The sequence below is a fragment of the Larimichthys crocea genome, chromosome XV (genome assembly GCF_000972845.2).
Source record: "Larimichthys crocea isolate SSNF chromosome XV, L_crocea_2.0, whole genome shotgun sequence".
Classification (NCBI taxonomy): domain Eukaryota; kingdom Metazoa; phylum Chordata; class Actinopteri; family Sciaenidae; genus Larimichthys; species Larimichthys crocea.
In genome coordinates, this window is record NC_040025.1 from 15,852,219 (window position 1) to 15,876,984 (window position 24,766).

Consider the following 24,766-nt stretch of genomic DNA (forward strand, 5'->3'; position numbering starts at 1 on the left):
AATGAGTGTTTAAAAACTGTTCTTCATCTCTATTAGCATGATACAGATCAAAATCATTAAAGCATCAAAGATTAATGTTCATTATTCAATCTACACTGTAGGCTATGTTATTAGATACCATGATCCTGGGAAAGTGCTGGAATTAATCATTAATGAATGATAGCAATGTTTACTGTTTTTAAAGAAACTAAATAACTAAACTAAAACTATAACTGTGTTTTCAAGGGAGAAATTGTAACAGTTTTTAATGACTGCATCAATTTTTCTTTCAACATCACTGCAAACAATGTTTTATATGACTCATGTGACTTTTTAATTTGGCAGATTATTTGTTGTAGACTACTCAAAGACTAGTGTCTGTATAAGCAGATCTAACTGTAGCCCACATTAATATTTAAGGATATCTGCAGAAAACTAAATAACAGAGAGCAGCTGCAAAATTTATTTGCAAAGGACTTGTGATCTCTATTATAAGGGATTTAATCAAAGTACCCTAACATTTTAACTTTCAACTGACAATGTGAACACAGTCACACATTGTAAATGGAGAGTGAATGCAGAATCTTAAGCCATGAAGTAGATAAAATGTTCTAATAAATCATCTAATTTTTCACAATGAAGACTGGTGGTCCTCAAAAACACTTTAGTGTGAAAATGGTTCTCTTAAAGCCTGCGTTAACTGTCATGAAAACGTGGAAATATCCCTAAAGTAAAAATGTGTGTTCATGACCTTGCTTAAGGTCAGAGTAAACACAAAAAGACCATTTAGTTTGGCTGAATTTGGCCAAGAATCTTGGGAAGTCTGTTCCGAGAGCTGCTAGAGATGTACAGTATATTACAAGCAATTCAATGTTTAGCCAGCCAACCTTACCGTATAAACTGCAATTATAAATGACGTTCCGAAAACTACAGATTGAATTGACTGCGAGGCACCCGCTCTTAAAGCTGAGAAATTGATCGGGTGGGCAGTTTTCAGCTGGAGCCAGATGTGACCTGCAGGCTCCTAAATGAGCATCAGTTTTAAATCAATTAGGAACTGCTGCAGTATGATGCAGTTGTTTCTCAGTGCTGTTATTTACTGCAGTAAATATGATGTCCAAACTTTATTTCAGATACACCAGAAACAGTATTTACTGGAAACACAATTTTGTAGAGATTGAGAATTTTGTACACACAAAGAACTTTTAAAAAGTTGCATGTTGTTACATAATGAAAAGACCAGTGAAAATATTTTTTACTACATCATTCTTAGTGAATTTATTTTTCACAAATCCAATGTCATTTGTAGATAAAGTATCAACAGGAGTAGTGGTCATTACATTTGATCTTTATCTTTCTTTTTAATTTTTTAATATTTCCAGTGACACATGTATGCCCATTCATCTAAGATGATATAAAACATGTAATATAAATGTGCAGTCAAGTCATCTCATAATATGTTTCTGATTAAAGTTATCATTATCCTGTTTTGCCTTTAGCCTTTGCGGTCTGGTGCATGTTATTATTTCATGTCTGACTTTGATTCAGGATGGCAAGATCATGAATAATATTACCCAGGATTCAGTTTAGTTGTGTGCATGTTTCATTCCCCAATACAGTTTTACACATCTTAAGTCTTGTACTCTTTGTTTATGCATCACGTTAGAACTGTTACAAGAAATGTGAATGTGGCAGCCTACAAGAGTCAAACAAATGGTTGAAAGAAATTCTGAAAAGTACTAAAAATACAGATTTTCCAGATGCAGTACACTGGAGTGAAAAGCTTGTAAAAAAACATCTGTGTGCCTGCAGCTCAACCATCTAAACACTCATCATCATAATAAGTTAGGATGTTTATTAGAAATGATGGCACTGACCTTTAAAGTATCTTCATAAGGTTAGAGCAGCATCTACCAAGCATCATGCAAGCAAACAGCATACAGAGTGTTGGTGTGCTGTTTGTATTATTTGTACCATTTCCTGTTGCTTCTGCAGATTTAGAATTTACATATGGATTGTATAACACATTCAGTAAAGGAGAAACAGATTTGTGATTGTAGGTCAAGCTTAATGAACATGTGTTGGTTGCAAGACCTAAAAAAAAAAAAGAAGAAGAAAGACTGACTTTGATTTGTCTTTTGATATTTTACTCAAGGACTTGCGGTTTAATAAAATATCACACGACATTCATTACTAAAGAATAATTATCTGATATTTGACTGTTGGCTATACAGTTTGATATAAAAAGGTTTGTAAAGTAATGAAGAGATCGCATTTGACTTTAATTTGATGAATGTCTTGTGAGTTGCACAAACATGACACCACATCATGAGTGCACACAGGTATTTGGATTAGGTATTAGACGATATGAGATCTCTATTTACTCTCAGCCAACTTCTTCACATAGCACAACGCCCACACACAAACACACTAACTTGACTCTGGGCAGCTGGAAGGAAAGTGATGGATACTCTGGGCAGGCAGTTTTTTTGTGTTTATTTATGCACAACCAGTCGACTGAGCAAAGAAACTGTCTTTTTACAACTTGCTCCCATACTGCGCGTGGGTATAATAACCCACAAGAGAGGAGCTTTTCCAAAACCGGATATCTACCAGTTGGAAAAAAAAAAAGTCTAAGTCTTTCCACATGATTGATGGCATGAAAAGGAAAACTACTGATGGAACAGTTTTAATAAAAAGATCACACATCACATTTATGTGGATATTCAGTGCAATCTTGCCACTCTCTGAATCTGTACAATTCTCTAAAGTCAAGCAGTTTAAAGTTTTTACATCTTACAACCAAACAAAAAGTCAGAAAAACAATAAGTTCGCTTTTCTCTGTGCTGCCATTTTGTGTTTTTAGAAAAGCAGCACAGCCTACACTGCACATGATCTCCATCAGTATATTAAATATATTAACAATAATATGGTTTGTATACCTGTAAACCTTCTGTATGTATACAAATAAATACAATCCCTTTATGTGTAAAGTCTCCTTTCACTGCACTTAGAATACAATGAAGGATGGGAGTATTTTACACTTTTACACTTCTAAATACATTTCATTATTTTTTTTGTGTGCTGACTTTTTGGTGCTTATATAAATAAGTTAAACTAGGAGCTGGTCTCTGCTTTCCAAATGTCTCTTATCATACTGCGCTGCTCTTATTTTGCACGATATATTCACATCCCGCATTTCATTCTTATAATTTTCCATAATATGTTCCACCCTGTTTTTCTTCCCATCTTTTTCCTTTCTATAATTTTCTGTTATAACGCCCGACTTTCATCATTCAAGTTCATTAATATTCTATGATAATAATTCAGTATTTTGAGATAGAGAAAAAATACTTCTGGTTTATGAAGGTTCCATTTCACTGCACAATTTACATCAAACTTTTGAGTACCACATGTCCAGCTGAGTCAGCCTCGCTGACAAAAACTTCCAAGTGGCTACAGCACGTTTTACATCCATTTTATGGCTAGAAGGCAAATAAATCCTGACTGGGTTCTCTCCCCCTCTTCACCTTACCTCTTAATCCTTACTTCTATGCTTTTGGTCCTTCTCTCCAATAGATGCAGAAGTTTAAAACAAGCAAGTCTGCTGTCTTTACCGCTGATGTCTTCGGCTGTGAGTTTGAGGGGGGAAGACTTTATTAAAAATACACTTTAAGATACTTCCATTGAGCCAAATCCCTAATTCTTGTGAGAACATGTTTTAAACTAATGTTTAATTTAGGACTCTGACTTTGTACATGTATAGAAATCTGTACACAGGCATACTGCACATTATTAAAGTAGGCAAAAACTACCTAAAATGTTACAACTCACTGGTTAATGCATGAAGTCAGTCTGAGTAACTGAGTTTAGAAACTAGAATCTGTATCTCGAATAAAGGAAATGAAAGATGTAGGAGAGCTGTAACACGCAAAAAATAAATAAATAAATACAAACTCAGATAATCTAATAAACATTCATAAAGAGACAAACAAAAATATACGGCCACATGACTAATTATTACAGAGACTTTCCATTTAGTTTAATTAAGATGTGCCTGTGGTTCAGGTCATAGGAAAGAGTATTCAAGTATCAAGTATGCAAGTTAGAGGATAAACGTGTGTAGGGAATGACAGATGCAGTTCAGATGTTGTTACCTGCTAGGCGTTGTTTGGACATATATGTGGAAACAAAATTTGTTTCTAGAAAAGTAAAAACATGAGTCACAATGTAAAATTCAGGCTGGTTGGTTTGTCTTCACATACACCACTGGCAATATGCAAAAAAGAAGGGCAACATAGGCAACTGGAGGACAATACTAAAATGACTAAATAAAATTGAATGATTTTAATATCAACAAATCGTGTAACACACTATGATTTAAGTAAGTTTAAACTTGCATGCAGTACTGTACATACTACACGAATTGCTTGCCAAAAAAAATATACAAAAGATGAAATCTGCAGCTTCTAAATTATCTTTTTCATTCGCTCAGTAAAGCGCCATAGTGCGACATGTGCATTTCTACTGTGCCCTCACAGCAGGGGTAACCGTGCTGATCCAACATTATGGTTTTGCTATACAGAAGAATTAACCCCTGAAGATCCCTGCCGGCAACTGAGCTGTCACCGTAAAATGAGCGATTCAACATATGTGGCCATACAGGCAGCTAGAGAGGAGTGTCATTTTTTTTAAAAGGCTCCCTATATTTGTTTTTCAGTGCATTTGTAGCTCCTCCATGAACTTATAAGTTGCTGTAATTTAGATTTTTTGTTTTATTCCTCGGTTTCAATGTGACATTCATCTAACAAATAGAAACCACACTGTTTTCTGATACCTCTTTTATGCTGTGCCGTAAGAGCTGTAGTAATGCCTCGTGCTGTGTCAAGCTATTGATAATGCAAACTGGAATAGTTTTACTGTGAGGCAAGTGCTTTGTTAGCAATAGACTGATATTTTTTAAATTAAACTGAAGGTGCAGTTCTGGGGATAGCAATGATGGTCTTTGGCTTGGACAACCACATTGGTCTAGACTGAAATATCTTCACAGCTTTGACATGGAGTACAATGTTGTACACATATCCATGGTCTCCAGAGGATGAAACCTACTAACCTTGGTGATCCCGACTTTCACTCTATCCACCAGCAGTTTATCATTATTTGTTGTTTGTGAAATGTCTAAACAAGTATTGTGTGGACTGGTGTGAGATTTGGACTTTTGTTATCTATGGTGCCAAGAAGAGGTTGGGTATCAATGACATTCATGGTTCTCAGACAATCCATAATGACTTTGGTGTTCCAAAGATGTTTTCGCTCACATTTGTGATTCTGATTAGTTGGATTGTCACAAAATTTGGGACAGACATTCAACTTTCATTATTCTTTACCTTTTCATAGCACCATAAACATCAGCTCCCAATGTTAGTCGCTCCAAAACGTTGACCTAATGAAATTCCATCATCAGCTAATCAGCAAATGTTAGCACTCTACCACACAAAACATTGACATGTTATCACTGTTGCAGTGAGCAAGCTAGCATTATGTTGTAAGCATTTAGCTCAAAGCAGTGCTGTCCCTATGTACAGTCTTACAGAGCTGCTATTGTGGCTGTAGTCTTATAGCCTATAAACACTGATTAAAATTGGTCTTAATTTAATGAAACATGTTTCCGTCCCTTTTGTTTTCTACAAGATACAGTCCAGATGATAGTCTAAAAACTACTTAAGGATACGCTATAATTCATTTTTGTTATTCTGGTCAATATAACCTAATTTTTCCTCCATCATTCACCATTTCCCTTTCATGTCCATGTGCTGCTAGCAGTTGCGCTCTGTCATAATCTGTTTAATTTGCATCAGAAGTGCCCAAAAGCCTTTGCTCCACTTGGGTAACCAACAAAGTGGAGCAAAGGCATCTGTCCCACAAGAATGATCAAGCATTAAATCCAGAGAAGAAACACTATTTAATCTCAGCCTTTTCCTTCACAGTTTAGGATTTTACCAGGGACCCATAAAGACCAGCTTTGCAGCTAGAGCTATTAGTCGGTTAATGTAATAATCCTTTGACAGAAAATTAATCAGCAACTATTTTAATAATCCCTTAAACTCTTGAGTCTAGGTAACATGAATATATCACATGTATCAGGCACTTTCAATTTTCTAACATTTTAAAAGCAAAATTATAGTAAATTAAAAAAAAATCAAGAGAAAAAAACAAAACAAAAACAATCATCAATTAATACTACTTAGTTGCAGTCCTATTTTTAGCACATCAACAACATTTAATTACACTACCCAACCACCACCAAGATAATCAACCTGAATCTGAACTTTCAAATTCCATTAATATTTAATTAACAAATACATGCAGAGCTTTTTTGCTGCACAGTAAGGGCAGTAAGGGTTTTTAATTATTGCACATATTTCAATCTAAATTTAAATCTCACCTTTATATTTGTCATTTTCTGTCTCCATGCACATTAGTGTGTTTTTGTAAATTAAATTAAATCTGCCAGACCACCTCTGACAATAGTCTACGTTAAAATGCCCCTGATGCAGCCCACAACAAAAGCTCATTTTGACAACTGTGCTGCCTCAAGTGATCACAGCAAACAGCCTTTTGTATCTAATTCTACAGGAAAGGCGAGAGCCCTGCTGTTGAAGCAATACTATGTAATGGTATTAGGAGGGCTATAAAAGTGTCAGAGCCCTGTAAACAGGCAATCAGAGAGTGAGCCATGGTCTGTTTCTTTTGCAGGCATCAATCACTAAGTAATGTATATGAAGCTGAAAAAAACCCTGGGCATTTGACATAATGTGATAGGTCTACTTTGTTTGGTATTACTGAACAGTGATAAAAAGAACTTCTCCCATAAATGCACAAACATCTGTGTATACAACAAGTGAACCAGAAAAAATACCAGAAAAAAAAGATAAAACTACAAACACAAATTCATCTTCAATTTTCATGCATTTCTTTAGTCTACTGCCATGCATTTGTGAAACATCACAGTTATGGGCAGCAACAAATTGTTCCATAAAAAATAACTACAGTATAACAATATTCAAGCTGCATGGATACGATGTAATATGTAATGGCAGAATTTCTTTTGGGTGGTTTAGTAATGGACAAGAAATAAGGGAAACAAGTGGTGGAATGACATACAACAATCACAGTATGTAGTATGCTTATAGGGTCACAGAGAACCCCCCAGGAATGGTAGCTTATTGGGATATCACTATTAAAATACTACTTCAATAATTGTTTGCAGGTAGTAATATTTAATCCTCACTCTCGTGTTTAGGACATTGGATAGTCTACAACTGTTGCAGAGATGTTGTTCTAATATGTAATCTGAGTTTTCATGTTAATGTTAATATGTAGGAGTATTTAGACAGAACAGTGAGAAAGTCAGCTTGGTTGCCATTTGTTACTTCTCTCCCACTTTTATGTGGATTAACATGAGAATTTGTGCACATATTCATGATCCCCTGACTTTTCCCTCTTGTGCCATCATGAGATTGAATTTGTTGATGTTTTTATTGTTTGTTTTTTTAACTAAAAGATAGATTGCCTTGAAATTTGGGACAGACATTAGTGGTCACCATCTGATTAACTGTAATTCAATAATTCATCTTGTGTCATTATCAGGTCAATTTCTAATTTTGTTAATACTTTTGTTTACTCCCATCAGCCTCAGCTGTACGCTGTGTGTAATGCTAATGCTAATGTAATGCTGAAATTGGCAGACATTATACCTGCTTAACGTCACCATGTCAGTAAGTTACCATGCTGCTGCAAGTATTTAGCTCTGGGCACTGCTACCCCTATAGCCTCACGAACCTGCAAGCCGCTTCAGATTCTTAGTCTTGTTAACGGATGAGGAAACATATGATCAGTTTATGAGGCAAATGAGATACTATAGAGCTCTGAAAAGAAGTGCTTTACTATACTGCACTAGTGCTACCTTCAGTTGATTAGCATGTTTCCTGCTCCTCTGACTAAGTGTGCTATGCCCCCTTCCTTCCTTTGTGTTCCTGAGCTTGCAGGCAGAGTTGGCTGACTCAGAGAATTCAAAGAAGCTATGGCAGACAAACCAGTTCCTGAAAGTTTTCAGACCACCCACAACAATAATAAATCTAAAAACCTGTGACTGAGCTACTGTACCGGAGATGAGTAGCATGGGCTGAAAGATTGTGAAACTAGCCATGCAGTGTAGAAGGTATGACATAGATACTCTCATTCTACTACAGTATATTTCCTTTGTGTCTCCACTGCCCACTGACCGAAAACAAATTAAATAACAAAGGTTGTGTGGATGTGTGATTGGTGGACTGTGCGCTCATTTCTAAAGATGTTACATGTTAGATCTTTGACCAAGTCTTTTACAGTAAAATGAAATGCAATAAAGATCATTGGGGCGTTGTCCAGTGGTCCCTGTGAGCTGCTTTCCATCAGCTTTGTTCATTTCTGCTTCCTCTGTTGCTTTTGAAATACTACTCATGTCTTATGTCTGCTGATTTTTTTCTTCCTGAAACATAACCTGAAATGCAAGTGGATGAAATGAAATAATAATTTGGACACACATTTTTCATTCAGAATTGCATAATTCTTTTATCTGTCAATGTAACGCATCTGCCTGCCTGGCTAGACATTCAGCTGCATACACTGATTTCAGTACTGTAATAGGTTTTGAGCAGAGTTGGAAAAAAAAGTCTCAAATGTTCTTGACCATTTAAAAAACCTACAGTGGATGATTAGAGTGAATTAGAAAGCAGAGCTTCAGCAAGAGCTTTATATACATGCCACATGACTTCAGAATCCAGCCTTAAAAGACACAGGGAACGGTGTGCGTAGATCAGCTAAAATGTTAGAGAATAAGTTCTCTCTTTTTTAGTTCAAGTCACAAGTAAAGGTGATAATGTTGAATAAGATACCTTGCTTGGGATGAATGATGCAATATTTTGACTTTGACTTAGGCTTGTGAATTGACTAACAGTCTGATCTGGTGAACCAGAGATCCAGAGCTGTGGATAGTGCATTTTTGCTGAGCTTTAATAAGATCATTCATCCATTTTTTTAAATTGCACACAGATGGCTTATTGATGATTTATTTAATTTATTTAAGAAATTTAGCCCTACACAGCACAGTCTCAACTATAATATTTTAGCTTCCTGGTATTATGATCTAAGACAATGTTGGTGCCATATTTAAACAAGACTAGGGGTCAGCAATGGTAGTGGCTCTGTGAGGCTGCATTTATACTTACCACTGAATAGTACGACTCTGCTTGACTCACTATTTTTTGGTTTTATATTGTCACAAAGTTGTGGATAGTACCTGGTACTTTTTTGGTATTACCTCTGTCAAATTTCCAAGCAAGCTGAACTGGTAATAAAAAGGTGTTGTGAAAACACTTCACATCACTGACTGGTCAGTCACGCGACTTGGTGTCACGGCTCTCATGTAAGATATCCTAAAGTCTGTTTGTTCTGTTTTTTTGTTTTCTGAATTCAGCCCCCTGAAAAAGAATTGTGTCCTTGCTGTGACAAAGAGCTATCCCTTCAATATCACCCATTGTTCCTGTGTTTGTGTCGTATTGAAGATGATGACACAGCAGTTTCACAAGGCGTCACTGATGATTAACTAAGAATAGCACCTAAGTGGAAGGGGTATTATGTGCAATTAAACGAAGCACAGGCGAGTGATACCATGCAATGAAACCATGGCTATAGATAGAGGTTAAATCAGCTCAGCACTAATGTCAGCATCCTAACATGCTCACAGATGATATCGCTAGCATGCTGATGTTAAGCAGTCTAAAAGGGACCATGTTAACCATCTTTGTTTAGGGTGTCTACATCTGCTGATTAGTATTAAACATTAAGTAGAAAGGAGCCTGATGGGATTGGTATTCATTTTGTAGAAAATCTGTTATTTTCACAGGATAAGGGAAACTTTGACCTGCTGGAGGTGCAAAAGGAAAAGTCACAGAATCACAAGTCATTGGGATTCATCCTCTGGACACCATGGATACCTGTACCACATTTCAAGGCAATCCAGGCAAACATTGTTATGTCTTGAGAACTAGGTAAAACCATGAGACCATCAAAGTCAATAGGCTTCATTCTTTGGGGACTTTGAATATCTGTTTATTGCCCATTTAGTCTCCATTACATTTGTCTAGAGCTTATTGGCAAAGTATATTTATACAGCATGACATATTGTGTACAGTAAAGCATGATAATACATTTTCACAGGGAAATAATTAAACATGATTAGTATAATGATGAGACAAGCAACTGTTATGTTTAAAGCCTTTATTCGAAGTTGTGCTTTATTATGTGTACTTTTCACATGCAATCTATTGTTATTTATTCCAGATGACTGGAGGTTGGATCGGCCGTGCCACCTGTAGAAAGATAATTATATGTTGTCATCGATGGAGCTCGGAGCAACTATTACATGACTCAGATAATCAAGTGACATAAATTGCATTGGTGACTTAGGCACAGTTATTTCTAGGATAGGGATAGCCATATGTTAAACAGTTTCCTGTCCAGTCTCCTGTGTCCAACTCTCAGGGTACACAATTTAAAGAGTCCCCAGGAAACCAACCACCCTTTTAAAGTTCCAGAGGGTTCCACCAGAATAGACTGTGTAGGGTTGTGGTATGTATGTCACATTTGTTTGATGGCTGTTGTGTTTTGGATGTATTAAAAATAAATGGGTTAAGAGATCAAATGCAAATATTTGATTATTATGTCTATGTTTTGTTGTATTTAGACATTTTATGTCAAACAAGTCACCCTGTTTTTAGGGGGGCCCTTTGCTCCATCATGTAAGGAAGCTGTACTGGTCATGGTAGCCAGGTCCGTGTGAAAGCTGCTGGTATTTTTGTGCTGAATTCCAGGCTCGCTTTACATAGTTGTACATAAATGACCACATTTGAGGTTTGCTTCATCTCCAGCCTCTGCTTCCCACTTATGGTCTTGACCACTCCCAAGGTCAGTTTAACAGCCACGCATGAGAAGAATTCACTCGGTCTTTATGTACAATTATTCAGTTGAGTGTTTTTGATGGAGTGAGTAACAGGGAAACATTTGTTGCAACAACACCAGCCGTTGTAAATTTAGTCTTTAAAATGTGGTTTTACAGTCTATTTTCACATGAGGACTTAAGGAAAAGCTATAGAATAAATGTAAGCGTACTGCTACAAAACTAAGATTATTCAAAAATTGACTTCCCAGGGACATTTTGCCAATAACCAGGTACCTTAGCTTAGCATAAAGGTATCACAGCTGGTCGCCTCTCCAGTTTCTATGGTTAGCTAAGTGGCGGCTGGCTCCAGAATTGATATATTCATCTAAATCTTGGCAAAAAAAAAAAGCAAATAAGCACTACAGTGATCCCTCGCTATATCGCGGTTCACTTTTCGCGGACTCGCTGTTTCACCGATTTTTTTCAGTGTCATTTTGCATGCTTTTTTTTTTTTTTTACAGCGTACTGTACAATATGAACGCGCATTGTGTTCTGCGTCCTGATTGGCTAAGGGAGAACCGTACATGTGTTCTGCGTCCTGTTTAAGGGAGTACTGTACAAAATGTGTGTAAAAGGGTGTATAAAAGTGTGTGGTTAGGGGTTTTACGGCCTTAAAACATGTATAATAATTGTAAAACTCACTTCGTGGATTTCGTTTATTGCGGGTTATTTTTGGAACGTATCGCCCGCGATAAACGAGGGTTCACTGTAGTAAATATTTAAACAATTTCATGCTGTAATGTGTATTGATCTGCTTCTGTATAGTGATATTTCTAGCGGTGGTCAGTGATGAATTAAATTATTTCAGTTGTGATCAGAAACAGGGATATCAGCGACATATTCAATGTATAGCTCTATATTATGAAATGCAGTACATATTGCATAATGCTGTCTCACAGGCTTATAAAGTCAGAAATCATATTTATAAAGAATCGTATCACCTTATCTAACAGGTTATCACCACCTTTGACACAAACAGTCTAAATAAATAAAAAATAAAAACAAGAATAGTGTAACCCCCCCAAATCTATCTCTTTGAAAATGTTTGGACTTGTTTGGACTATTGCAGGGTGGACAGCAGCACTGCAAGCTGTGCTTTAGAGTCAGTCTTTCTAGAACAGGGGTGCCCAAACTGTTCCACAGAGGGCCTGCAGGTTTTCCTTCCAACCAACCAAGAGCACACAGTTTGACCAATCAACTCTCTGAAGACTGAGATCAGTTGATTAAATGAGTCAAGTCTGGTGTGCTGCTGTTTGGTTGGAAGGAAAACCTGCAGCCACACCGGCCCTTTGTGGAACAGTTTGGGCAGCCCTGATCTAGAAGATCCTCTCAAATGCACCAGCACACCATCATATCACCATATGGGCCAGATAACAATAGTGCAACCTATCAAATGTATCTGTCTATCCAAGCAAGACTAAATTATATAGAAACCAATCAAGATGTGACAGTTTTCCCAACAAAGCCTGGCCGTAGGAACCACACCAGCACACACACACACACACACACACACACACACACACACACACACACACACACACACACACAGCAAGACGGCTATAAATGCACACAAGAGGACTCAACCCAGCTGTAGTGAAAAGCATAAATCAACAAGATTGATTTCCTTGGTTTGATTGGTTTACAACACAGATAAACAGACAGGCAGAGATAAAGATGGAGAGAAATAGATATAGATGGATTGGTTAAACTTCAGTTTTTAAGCCTAATGTGGTAAATGTACGATGCAGTTGGTGGACAAATGGTGGAAAGTTTGCAAAACATTAATAATTCACTTTTAATGCAGCTGTGATCCAAAATGTCCTACATTTCTGGTGTTTTACTGTAAAAAAAAAAAAAAAAAAAAAAAGATTATACTAATGCAACTAAATGCAAATACAGACACTGTATAAAATACATTCTGACCCGCCTACTGGGGAATTATTAGGTGATGGCTAGTTAAAGACCCAGTGTGTAAGATTTAGGGGGCACTATTTACAGAATATGGCAGAATTGGAGTATAAGAGAAGAATTGTTACATTTTTGTTACCTTAGAATGAGACTTTTATATCTACAGACGCCAAAGAGTCCACCATGTTGAACCAACATGTTTCTACAGTGATCCAGAACAGGCTAACTAAACACAGCAAGGTGGATTTCATGCATTTTACAACCACTGTCAAACCAGGAAGGTGAGGGTGAGGGGTTGCAATCAGCAACTACACTGCTATATGCCACTTGATCCTACACACTGGTTGTTTTGAAAAGTTTTGGAAAGAAGAAAGTGGTGGCTTGTGTGGTGGAATTCAAAATGTCTCACTTTTGAGCAATCAGTGTATTGCTTTCTGGATGGTTTTCACTTGACTTCTGTACTGTATAGTATATGTATATGTATATGTATAGTATATGTATAGTTCAAAGTCTGAGGAGTACGACATCTTCTCTGCTACTGCAGTGATTGGGCAAATGCAAAAAGATGGACTTGTACCTGAAAAAATGCCTTAGTAATGTTTGACTGACACATACAAGGAATATAACATGGAATGTGTGTTTTAATTTTCAAATTAGGTGTGACAAAAACTATTATACAAACCTTAAACGCCAGTTTTTGGCTATATTATGTATTTATAGATATTTCATGAGCCATAGCTTTTCACAGTTTTTTCATCACATCGTAACTCAAAAATAAAGGTCGTCTTTACTAGACCTTTTACAATCAATAAACAGTTTTTTTAATCTTGTTTAACAGTCACTTACTGTCAGTTTTTGTATAAAGAACTTGTATAACAGCTATAAATTTAGGAATGAAATTTACTCCAATCGTTTGTTTTAACTTTCGGTGGGAGGTTGTTTATTTATGATTGGATTTGGCATCGGTCCTTAAAGTAGTCCACAACTGCAAAAGCTGTGAATCTGAATCACTTTCTGTGGCGCATCACTCTTGACTGCCACTGCTGTACCTCTAGAGAGTTAACCACCAACGGTCATTTGACAAGGTCTTTAATTCCCTTCATCTACGCAGTTTTCCCTCAAGTACACCGGGTTTTCCATGTCTGCATGAGCACACACCCATGTCTGGAGCCTTGATGTGTTCCTGTGAATAATTACACAACTAAATGCAGATACCATTGTCATAAAATCCTTGCAAAAGGAAAAAAGTATTATTTTTAATCAGACCGCAAAACCCTTTGCTTTGTAGAAAAGAAAGGTGGGGTATAGAGTGGCTTTGTCGACTTATTTGGTCATGTGGGTGGAGTTCAAACTGCAAAACAGGACAGGATCTAGCTTTTCTCGTCCACTACTGACCAAATGGAGGAAATATGCCTGTACACAACATGGCTTCACCAAGACCATTCCCTCCCTCTTCAACATTTTTTCCATATTAATCATTCAGAAATGTTTCCTGTCTTTTTGACACCTATGAAGGAGTTCAACTTCATGTTCCATTACGGCAAAGACGGATACTACGTAATTAGACTTCATATGTTTCCAGTTACATATGCTGATGTCACTCTTTTTCACTACCGCCTTCCAACTCTCTACCACCGCTAACTGTTTTAGGGCAACATGGAAGCCATTAGGTAGCCTCTAATGAAATGTCCAGAAAGCCTTTATCATTATTTATTTCTATCTAGAGACTGAATCAGTTACATGTCAATGTCTTAATATTGCAATCTGCCATGATGCATACAAGTTTCCAGCAAAGCCTCCCACTTCTGTGGGAAGAGTACAACAGTGGATCCCAGGAACAAGTTGTTCTGTCAGTTCTGTTGGATTTAATTATTACATAACCCAAAGCAAATATCTCTCAGCAGCTACTGATGTTTTGTCTGGTGTGTATTGGAGATTCTGCTTGTCTTAATCATTTTTCCTCCTGTCAAGCTTTGCTTAGGTACTGACATCTGGGCATTTATTGTACTGGCAAGTAACGGCTGCTGGCTGAGTTTTAGCATACTTCGAGCCATACCTTAGAGGGCTAAGCAGGGGTTTGTTCAAATGGAGAGATATTCCAGCTCTAATTTGAGCTAAATCCTGAGACAAGCCAAAAGTTGCAGAGTTTGGACGGAGCTGGCTGAGGTAACAACAATACATTTTATTGTGCATAGATAATTTGTTTTAACAGGTTTGTTTGAACAGAAACTGTCAACATCCACGTAGTCGGCAAAATACTGTGTGAATGCACATATAACAGACAAACTTTGCAAATGCATATGGTGCACGTTACTCTGTCAAACAACTACATGTCTTTGTCACCTGACATGGTGAAAGAGAACAGCTACATGAAAATCAAACATCAAACTTGGTGGATACAATAAAAGAAACCCTGTGCAGTTCAATACGACATACCTCAAATTAATACTACCCATTTAAAATTATACTAGGACTTTGTCAGGGGATTGTTGATTTGACTAATTTATCAGATTTGTTGTATCGGCTTACATTATTTGGTGGGATGTATAGTGAAAAAAACAAAACAACATATTAGTACCTCATATTTTGCTCTTGTGATCACCTGATCCTGTACATTTAGGAGCAGGGGGACAGAATAGTAAACTTACAAGAAGGATGAATTAACACCTCTCTGACACAGTAGGAACAAAAACTATAATATTACTATATTACACAGAGGGATCTTTTTTACAGCCCATTTGCGTTGCATTGTATGAATGTTGCTTTTGTGTCCAGCTTCTGTATTTCATCCCAATGAGGGAATAAATGTTAAATGTTGAATAAAACGTTATTTTTGACAACACAGACAAGACTATAATTGCAACAAAAATGTAGTTTATGTTTACTGTTTGCTGGGTAAGTATAAAATAACTCTTAGTGGAATGAAAAGTCATACGCAGCCTCTCTACTCTTTTCCCCATTGCGGTGTCAATCATTGTGCCATCCCCACAAGTGTATAACATAACAATAAATATGTTTATAGCAAGACATAACATTTGATTGTAAATATGTCTTGGCCAACACACAAATAAATGGGTATGCCAGTTGAGCACCATATGCAACTAATTATGAACTCTTTTTTGTGTGTTTTAACAAGAAAGTGAGGGAGGCAAGGAGAGATAAAGAGGGAGACACAACAGTTAATCTTTTGGTGTAATTTTACTTAGCAATGCTCACAATGTCTCACTTTCTGCATTCATACAAGAAACAGAATGAAGAACATTGTAACCCTACATTTATGCTACACTGTTATTTTAGTATGCAACCCAAAGCTGACTGACATAAATTATTGTATATGCAGATGCTGTTTCAGATTTACCCTGACAACGTTCCAAATCTTACTCCACCTCATTGAGAACACTTTGTTCTTGTGTGTAATCATTGGTACTGGCAGGGAGGCTGCTGTGGTTATAAAATGCTGCCAAACATTTCAGGGAATGCACCAGTCAAGGATAAATGCTTAGCACACTAGCTCTATTTTGCATGTTTGCTTCCATGGCACCCAATGTGCAACAACTGACCAGTCAAACATTAATGATACAACAAACTGAATTTTGAGACTTCTTCTTTGGTGGCTGATTGAGTTGTCCTTGGTCTTAAGAAACAAAAGACTTAAGGGTGAGCTATAAATCATTGCAGACCTTGTTTCCCCTGGGCTATTCAGCCACTTGGGGTGTAAAACGCTCAAAGGCAATGAGCACTTGAAAGTCTGGAGCTGTGGACAGATTCTACCCAGCAATTATCCTGTCTGCGTGTCTCCTAAACACTGCATACCAGATATGTTTGGGCCTCTTCAGCAACAGTCTCAGTTATGGAGACACACATACTAATGACACCATATTTTCGGAGCTGCAGAGACACAGGGCCTCTGGCCATCACTTCTAAAACACATGCCACACAGCCTGCACCACCCACACCACACAGACCTGTTATTGATGACCACTGACGGCTCTCCTCTTCACTCGACTCAGGGTGGCCGCCATAGGCAACAAAGCAGTAAATACAACTTGTCTAGGTAACGTACTCATAACTGCTTTTCAGTTACCTACACTTGTCTTGTTAGTGAGTAGAGATACCCCATGATGTGTTCATATATTGACACTTTTTCTCTTCCCCTGATAGAGTTATGCTGTCTAAGACTTTGTGTTTCCTTTTTGGGCTGCTGCCCAGTAAGGGGCAGACTGACAAGCACCTGTCACATGGATTGATGTGTCCAGCTGGTGAGCAAGAGGTGGGCTAAGAGACAAAAGAGCAGGAGCAGCACACATTAAATCTGATGACCAAGATGAGCGGGGTGTGGTTGAGGCCCCAGCAGAAGGTTTGAAGGTGATAGAAAGATGAGGTAAGATGAGAGGGAGGGGTGGATCATTGAGGGAGAAGGTGACAGGAAGTGACTCTACCTTGGATACCTTCAAGGTGACTCAGTATGACAGAACATTCTCAAGGGTTTACTACTGCAAAGAGGGATAGACAGAGAGGGAGAGAGAGAGCGAATTTCAAGGTGCAAAAGCTCTTTGCAGATGTCCAAATACGCAGTAAATCACTCTAAGGACCTGAGGGTGCTCAAATGCTTTTTGACTGAATCTGTCTCCCAGCCCAGCGGCTCCAGAATGACTAAAACATTAACAGGAGTCTTCAGGGTAGTGGCAGCAGCGCTCCCCATCCCCCACTAGCTCCCGCACAATCCCAGGACTGTGCAAACATAAGGCCAAACCAAAATGGCCTCCATTCAGATGTTGTCCAAATGCACGTTTTGTTTGAAACCAAGAGAAGGCTCGACTGGAAGATAGGCTTGTACACAAACTATCTATTTAGCCGTGCGTCCCCATTCCCATGAGTCATAAAGTTGCCCCTGGCATTTGACTAGAGAGGTCTGTGTGTCGAGTTACAGGTGTTCTTTTTAACACGGTTGCTCAAGAAAAAAAAAAAAAAAAAAAAAAGGTTTATGACTTTTCTTCTATGGCGGGCTGAGGAAACAGAAGTGACATTGGGCTTAAAAACAAGTTTAAACCTAGGATGTAATCACCTTTATAGCACAATAACAAATAGACCTACACAGTGTTCTATGTGACCATACTTCTGCAATCAACATACTTTTTCTGCAAACACCCGCTGAGCAAAAGCAGCAAACCTTTAATCACACCGATAGTCAAAGTGCTGAGAGGGAGGAAACAAATTACTTGTGAATGAAAACAAAACAGCAATATTTAATTTTACTGTGTTCCATTATAAACACATAAAGCAGCATTACAATGAATATAAAAAATAATAAAAAATTGGAAGCCGCTTCCAAAACTTCATCATTAGTGGCCTGGAATCATTACATGATTTTACTTTCTTTGATTTAGAATAAAAAGGAAAAAAACAAAACCATTTGGTGAATGTTCAGTAAGAAGTTTAGTGCGGCACCATTATTCATATGTGCAATAACATTAATGTATCTATTTCTTATTGCTCATAAATGGGCCGAGTAGTGAAATGAGTAGTAGTGAAATGAATGAAATTCTTTCAACAGTTTTATGGGTACAAAATTACAACTCCACATTTTGAATTCATTGAACTGTAACTGGCAAGCTTACTTTGGAGAGTGAATAAATGTTCTTTTTATGTACGCTGTTTAAACTTTTTGAATGCTTTAACATTAATGTGTTATAGTCTTAACATTGCTTTTGTCCCCCAGACAGTGTCCTATAGATAAGATTATATTCACCCCCTTCAATCCCTCATTTTGCCTCCTCTGACCTCCAAATGGAAAATGACTGACATGATTTAATGCTAATGAAGAGAATATTAATAGGGGATATAAACCGGTGAGTGCTTATAATTACAGCAGAGCTTAAAAGTACAGTATATCCATGACTTAAAAGGATTTGAATACATTAAGTAGTACTAATCAACATTAATTCCTCTAATGTTACACAGATATGCTTAATTTGCAACTTGCTTTAAATGTCTTCTGATAGGAGGACAGAAACAGCAATATTGCCACAAAGGGAGAAATGAGAGATCTGCAGAGGCAGGACTATCAGTGGCTCTCTGCTGCCTTCATATGTGTGCTCGACTGCCCCCTGGCAGATGCAGCTGTCACTGCACTAACATTTCATCAGAAAGGAAAACCACTCCCTACAACAGAATACCCCAGAAAAATGCTCCACTGCCTTACAAGTTTGTCATATTCGCCATGTCATTTATGCAACGTGCATTGTTTGGGGTTCACGTCGATAACAAGCGCTGCAAATGGGGAGGATCCAGGAAGGATGCACACCATCTGAAACTCCCAGAGGTTTATCGCTTCTTCAAAGTCTTTAAAAACATGTCAGAAGAATGAGCTTCTGAATAGAACCACAGGACACATAATCGTATTCAGAGCTTTGCAAAAGTGCACACTCTTAAGTGTAGGCCAGGTCTTGGCAGTCTATGTTTCAAAAACGACACATTAAGACAAACTGTAACCTACTCAAATTAAATTAATGACACATTTCCTGTTTTTTTGGCATTGTGCAATAGAACATTAAGGTAATACATCTCCATCCAGCTGAGATCAGAGCCTCTCCTTTACATTTAGATTTTTGGGCAATGCTCAAAAGCCAAAAATTCAAAAACAGTTTTTGGCTGGTGAGCAGTTACAAAGATTACATATACTTAGAGAACCGTTTAAATCTGAGCCAGAAACAAATGTGTATCAACTGTAGATGAAGGGAAGAAAAACATGCTCATAACTTTAGCCATCAGCAACACCAAACGATACCAATAGGTAACATAAAGTGTAACAAAAATATGTTAATCAAATAATAAACATATGAAAAGTACAAGCACAGGAAGGGACACATGCTGAATTAAACGAATAGGAAAACCCTAAAATGCAGAGGAAGACAACACTGCGCACAAAGTTAATGCCTAGTTCTTTTTAAATATTAACCACACTCAGAGGGTGGGAAAGCTTAAACACAGTTGGACAGTATATCTTTGTGACAGTCCATTTTACATAAAGCCTGCCTGTTCACTGGTACACTAGCCATAATGCAGTAAGGTTAGATGTGTTGTTAAACTACCCTCTGTCACAAACACATGCTGTGTGACTGAACTGCAGAGTAGCCCTCCAAAACCGACGCTGTGGGAATGGATACTGCATTACAGTACCTCAGTCTAACTAAGGGTGGCAGCACAGCCCCTGACACAAGCCTTGACTAACTGTGATCACTGCCAGAGAGCATCTTTAATATCTGAACATAAACCACCAGGACCACAGAGAACCACTTGGTAGGTGACCAGCAATTTTGGTGAATGAAGCCAGCATTGTGGCAGTCCTACATAGACATTACAACTTCACATACTCATCAGGAGTAGAACTATGAGCTCTATAAAATCAAATCAATAGTCCTCTCCATCCTTGTCACCATTTTAAGTGAGAAATACAGCGTTGCCACTTTTCACTCCTTAAGGACAGCTTTGTGCTCACTAACACCTTCTCCTGATAAATGGACACAGGGCAGAATACACTAGAGGGGCCACTGCAGATGAACATGCATCACTGCATCCATTTCGCAGTGCTTAAAGTCTGCTCAGTGCAGGATGACATCACTCAACCAAGATCACTGGAGCAGAACCAGAGCCTGTAAGGCTATTCAAATTAATTAACAAATGACCTTAGATTAAAGGGGGAGTCACAGATCAGACAATGAAGGCATTTATCAATTCAATAGGTGAGGGTGCTCTCACATGATGCCATAGCTCTTCTCTGCGCTACAACACTCCCTTGCAGGCTTGAGTAAGACACTGTATTATACATAAGTTAATATAAAAGAAAACAGCTATAGGGTGCAGTGTAATTTACCTCCATGTTGCAGGCATTTCAATAAATATCCCAGTATTAAAATGCCTTTGGATATAAAACCATCACTGGTTGTTTTTCTATTTGGGAGGGAAAATTCCACAATAAAGAAGCAACCAGGAATCCTGTCACAGAGCTGTCTGATAAAGTGTGAAATAAGCTGTAGCCCAGATGGCATTTTCTTTTATTTCAAGAACAGACTATATCTGAACCATCTCAGAGAGACAAGTCAATCTCAAGGTTTGCTAATACAGTCCCATGGACAGGGGATAAATCCCTGGTAGGCAACAAAAAGCAGATCAATAAAGAAAGCATGTAAACAAACCACAGTGGAAATGAAGTTGAGATGGATGGAGAGTGGGGTAGTGAGGGTGACCAGCACTTCAAATAAAGCACACGGCTAGAGACTGAAAGAATAAAAGGGCAGAAAGCCAGGGGTACCGTCAGGGTGAGGAGCAGTGGGAGTGCAAATGAGGAGAGGGAGATGCACGGCCATGAAGGAGAGAAAGAGGGAGAGAGTGCGTGAGGGAGATGGGGGAAGCGAGAAGATGAGGGAGAGAGAAAAACGGTAGTGTAGAAGTGATTTATGCTAGTTGTATAATTTTCTACAACGCTGCTGCCCCCCCCCCCTCTTCCCCTACGGCTCTCCTTTCCTCCTCAATATCCAACCCTCCCACCAGGGTGTGCTCCTCCTCACTGTCACACCAAGGAACAGTCCCTGGCCACACCAACCAGTGATTAAGATTCTGCCGTGATGCGACTGCAGCACTTCGCAAATGGAAGACTGGACATAATTTCCCTAAAATGCTGTTTTTTATCACCTATTTCCCCTTCATCAGCTTGCCGCACACGATTGATAGCTGATGGCACCTCTGACAACTTAACGTTTTTATGGCTAGATTTATGGGCTATCTGCTCCTCTCCTTTTACAGCTCAAACTCTGTAAAAATGCTTATTTCTCAGATAAGGAGAGGGAGGGTGTGTGTCTATGTGTATGGAATGGTATCACACCCAGCTAAATGTATGTATGAGAGAGAAGGGCCCACCTCACTGCATTGCAGTCCAGCTCAGTGCTAAGCATCCAGGGCTTTATAGCGACTGAAATTACCGCCGCATAGCACCATGGATTAAATAATACTTCTCACTTCTTAGATGGCATACAGCCAGACTGTCAACACCTCCTCGGCAGCAAACATTTGTGGTCATCCTGTCTCCATTTCTATCAATTCCTTTCTAGGAAATAGTAAACACTATCTATTAATACAATATGTGTATCTCTCCCGGATATGAGTCCGTCATTTAATTCATTGTTTTGTATCATGAAGAAAAAGACGCATAATATTGTATGGGATTAACAATAAAAGGCCGTCACTATATCCAACATGAGACTGAAAAACGGTCTCCTTTATAGAAAAGTTCACGCTCTGTTAGCATGTATATGCACGTTGGTTACTTAGAAAGCCATAGCATGAGAGCTCATTTTCACTCTCAGGTTAAGACAAGTTTAGCTAATTGCAGTCTAGTTAGGTTAGGTATGTTTTAACGGCAGTGAACACCTGGGTACAAACCTTGTTGAGTATTTGTGTGCATGTGTGTGTCTGCACATGTTGACGCAAGTAAGGAGGGGTTTTTTTTCTTTTCTTCAGTATACTGGGGGGCTGCTGGACTTTCTGGGCTGCAGTGGAAGAAGTGTGGCCACTGCAGGTTCCCCTCCCTCCCTCCCTCGGTCAGATTTACAGCCACTACAGACTCCCAGTTAGCCTTCTCCTCTCCTCCACTGATGAGCCTGGCAGATCCCAGACAGACGCCCCGGGGGACTGGAGTGTGACAGGGAATGGGGGAGGGGAGCAAATAGAGGGAGAGGGAGAGAGGGAGAGAGAGAGAGAGAGAGAGAGAGAGAGAGAGAGAGAGAGAGAGAGAACCAGTCTGATGAGATCAGTGATTCATAGACACCCAGGAGGACACACCCTGGAATGGGGTAATACCACACATGTTTTAACTGGGTTGGCCCATAATTCATTAGGGTTACCAAGGCTACAAGGAGCACCTTAGGAGAGAGTCCCCAGAAATCATCTCTGCATGTTGTTAGATGCCGGAGAGGGGGATTAATATTCAAGGCTACAATGTACTTGCTTTTAGTGGAGAAGACCAATCTGTTGAGTAGAGAAAACCAGCACATTTGATGTCTGCATATTTCCACAAGTCACAGGTTACTCTGAATTTTCCACACCCTTTTTTTTTTTTCTCTTGGTACCGTGTCTGTGACCGAGGGTGTCAGTGGAAATTTTATAACACAAAATATGTAACTGGAAAAAGTACGGCTCTAATGTGCTTAAATACTGCCATCTTCCCAGTGCAATAAACCCAGTATGGTGCTAACGTCTTCCAGAAATAATAATAAAAAAAAAAAATCTTTCATGTTGCACGTACCATTGTGCCTCATGCTTCATTGCAGGAGATACTGATCATTGTGCACTGTATGAAAAAGCAGCCTGGTCCTCACTAGGTACGGGAAGAAAATTACACATCATCTTCGTCTTCTAATGAAGCCACCATAGTATTTTACATCTCTTTTCAAATTAAGACCAGATTTTAGGATTCGATAACTCTAGATAATCCACAGATAAATACTGAAGTTACTGCCTTAAAATAATATTATCTGTATTAATGAAATAAATTAGGCCTGCAATGGATTTCAAAACATCAGCATGTCATCCCATAGATTTAAAAATTTTAATTTAGGGCATTTCTAAAAAGAGGTCTGTGGTTGTTTCTGATGCTGTTGCTGTGCATCTTCTGTTTAAATAAACAAACAAAAGACAAAAGAAATTCTGATGAGATTACCTGATTAAGATTAGAGAAGATTATATAAATGTCTTCATGTGTGCATAAATACATAAAACCAGAGAATTCGTGACTAAAACTTTGTAGTTTCTGACCTCAATTCAGAGAATGTAACACTCACTGGAAGCCTTTTCCCATGAGGCCAGAAACTGCCTTCAGCTCAGCCCTGACTGCAGAGCTTAATAGCTCTGATTATTCTCTGTAATTGCTGTTGCTTTCTCTGTCTCGAGTTTTATAGGGGTGAAATAAACAGGTATGGTTTGATTGTGGCTTTGGAAAGCGGACACAGCTCATGTTGTTTCAATTAAATTTGGAGCGTTTCTGTATCATGCTTTGGTTGACTGAGTAAGAGTCCTCGTTTCCATCGAAAGCAAGGCAGGATTATGCACAGGAGACCAGAGGATGATGATAGTGAACGAGGCCATTACAACCTTACTCAGCACCTGGGAGGTGCTATATGACTATACTGCACTGAGGTTTATCATCACCTTGTTTCCTGACACAGCACCGGCCTGTTGACATCACACTGTGAAATTCTGGACATATGCGAAGTACTGAAACAAATACAGAACTACCAGGTAACAACATGACCTCAGTGCAGTAAAAAAACTCTTCATCATCTAAATACATTTTAATAGAAACCTATTAATCACATAATGTAAAACATGGTCTCTTCTAAAAGGCCACAAACTGGGTTATCCATTGAAAAATGGTCTCTTTCTGATTAAGCAATCACATTGCAACCATAGGCTGCCCAGTTTTCATAAATCATGTCAAACATACATGGCATTTGATTAGAACCCATTAGCAATGAGCAACAGTGTGTATATGAAGTGCATGTGTGTGTGTCTCATCTCACATTTTCCATGGTCTGCTCTGTAGGATGTTCCTCATTAGTGTGAATATTAATGCAACCAGAAAGGGGGGAAGAGGGGAAGAAAAATGTAAAAGGAATTTGGAAGAGCTTTTTAAAGGGGCCATTTCATCAGAATCGTTATTTTTTTGCGGTTCTCTGAAGGCTCGTAACCGGCGGTCTATGAAGAGAGACATGCCGCAGTGGGGCTTAATTTAAAACCAGAAAGGTCACTGCGCTAAGAAAGGTCCTCAGCTCAGCCAAAAATATA

General features: G+C 38.5%; 1 protein-coding gene across 6 annotated transcripts in view; it reads right to left on the reverse strand.

The window, feature by feature from the left end:
* Positions 1–24,766, reverse strand: part of hoxc10a (homeobox C10a) — a 138,237-nt gene that overhangs the window by 104,336 nt on the left and 9,135 nt on the right. Inside the window, exons 3-4 of one of the 6 annotated variants that reach the window (XR_003463814.1) lie at positions 22,367–22,615; positions 10,298–10,391 (exon numbers count right to left, since the gene is read on the reverse strand). The exons of 3 other annotated variants lie outside the window; for them this stretch is intronic. The gene's annotated coding sequence lies outside the window, so the exon portion shown is untranslated. Of the gene's footprint in view, positions 1–10,287; positions 10,392–22,366; positions 22,616–24,766 lie in introns of those variants that run through there. 2 more of the 6 variants (XR_003463809.1, XR_003463812.1) reach the window with 2 other exon arrangements.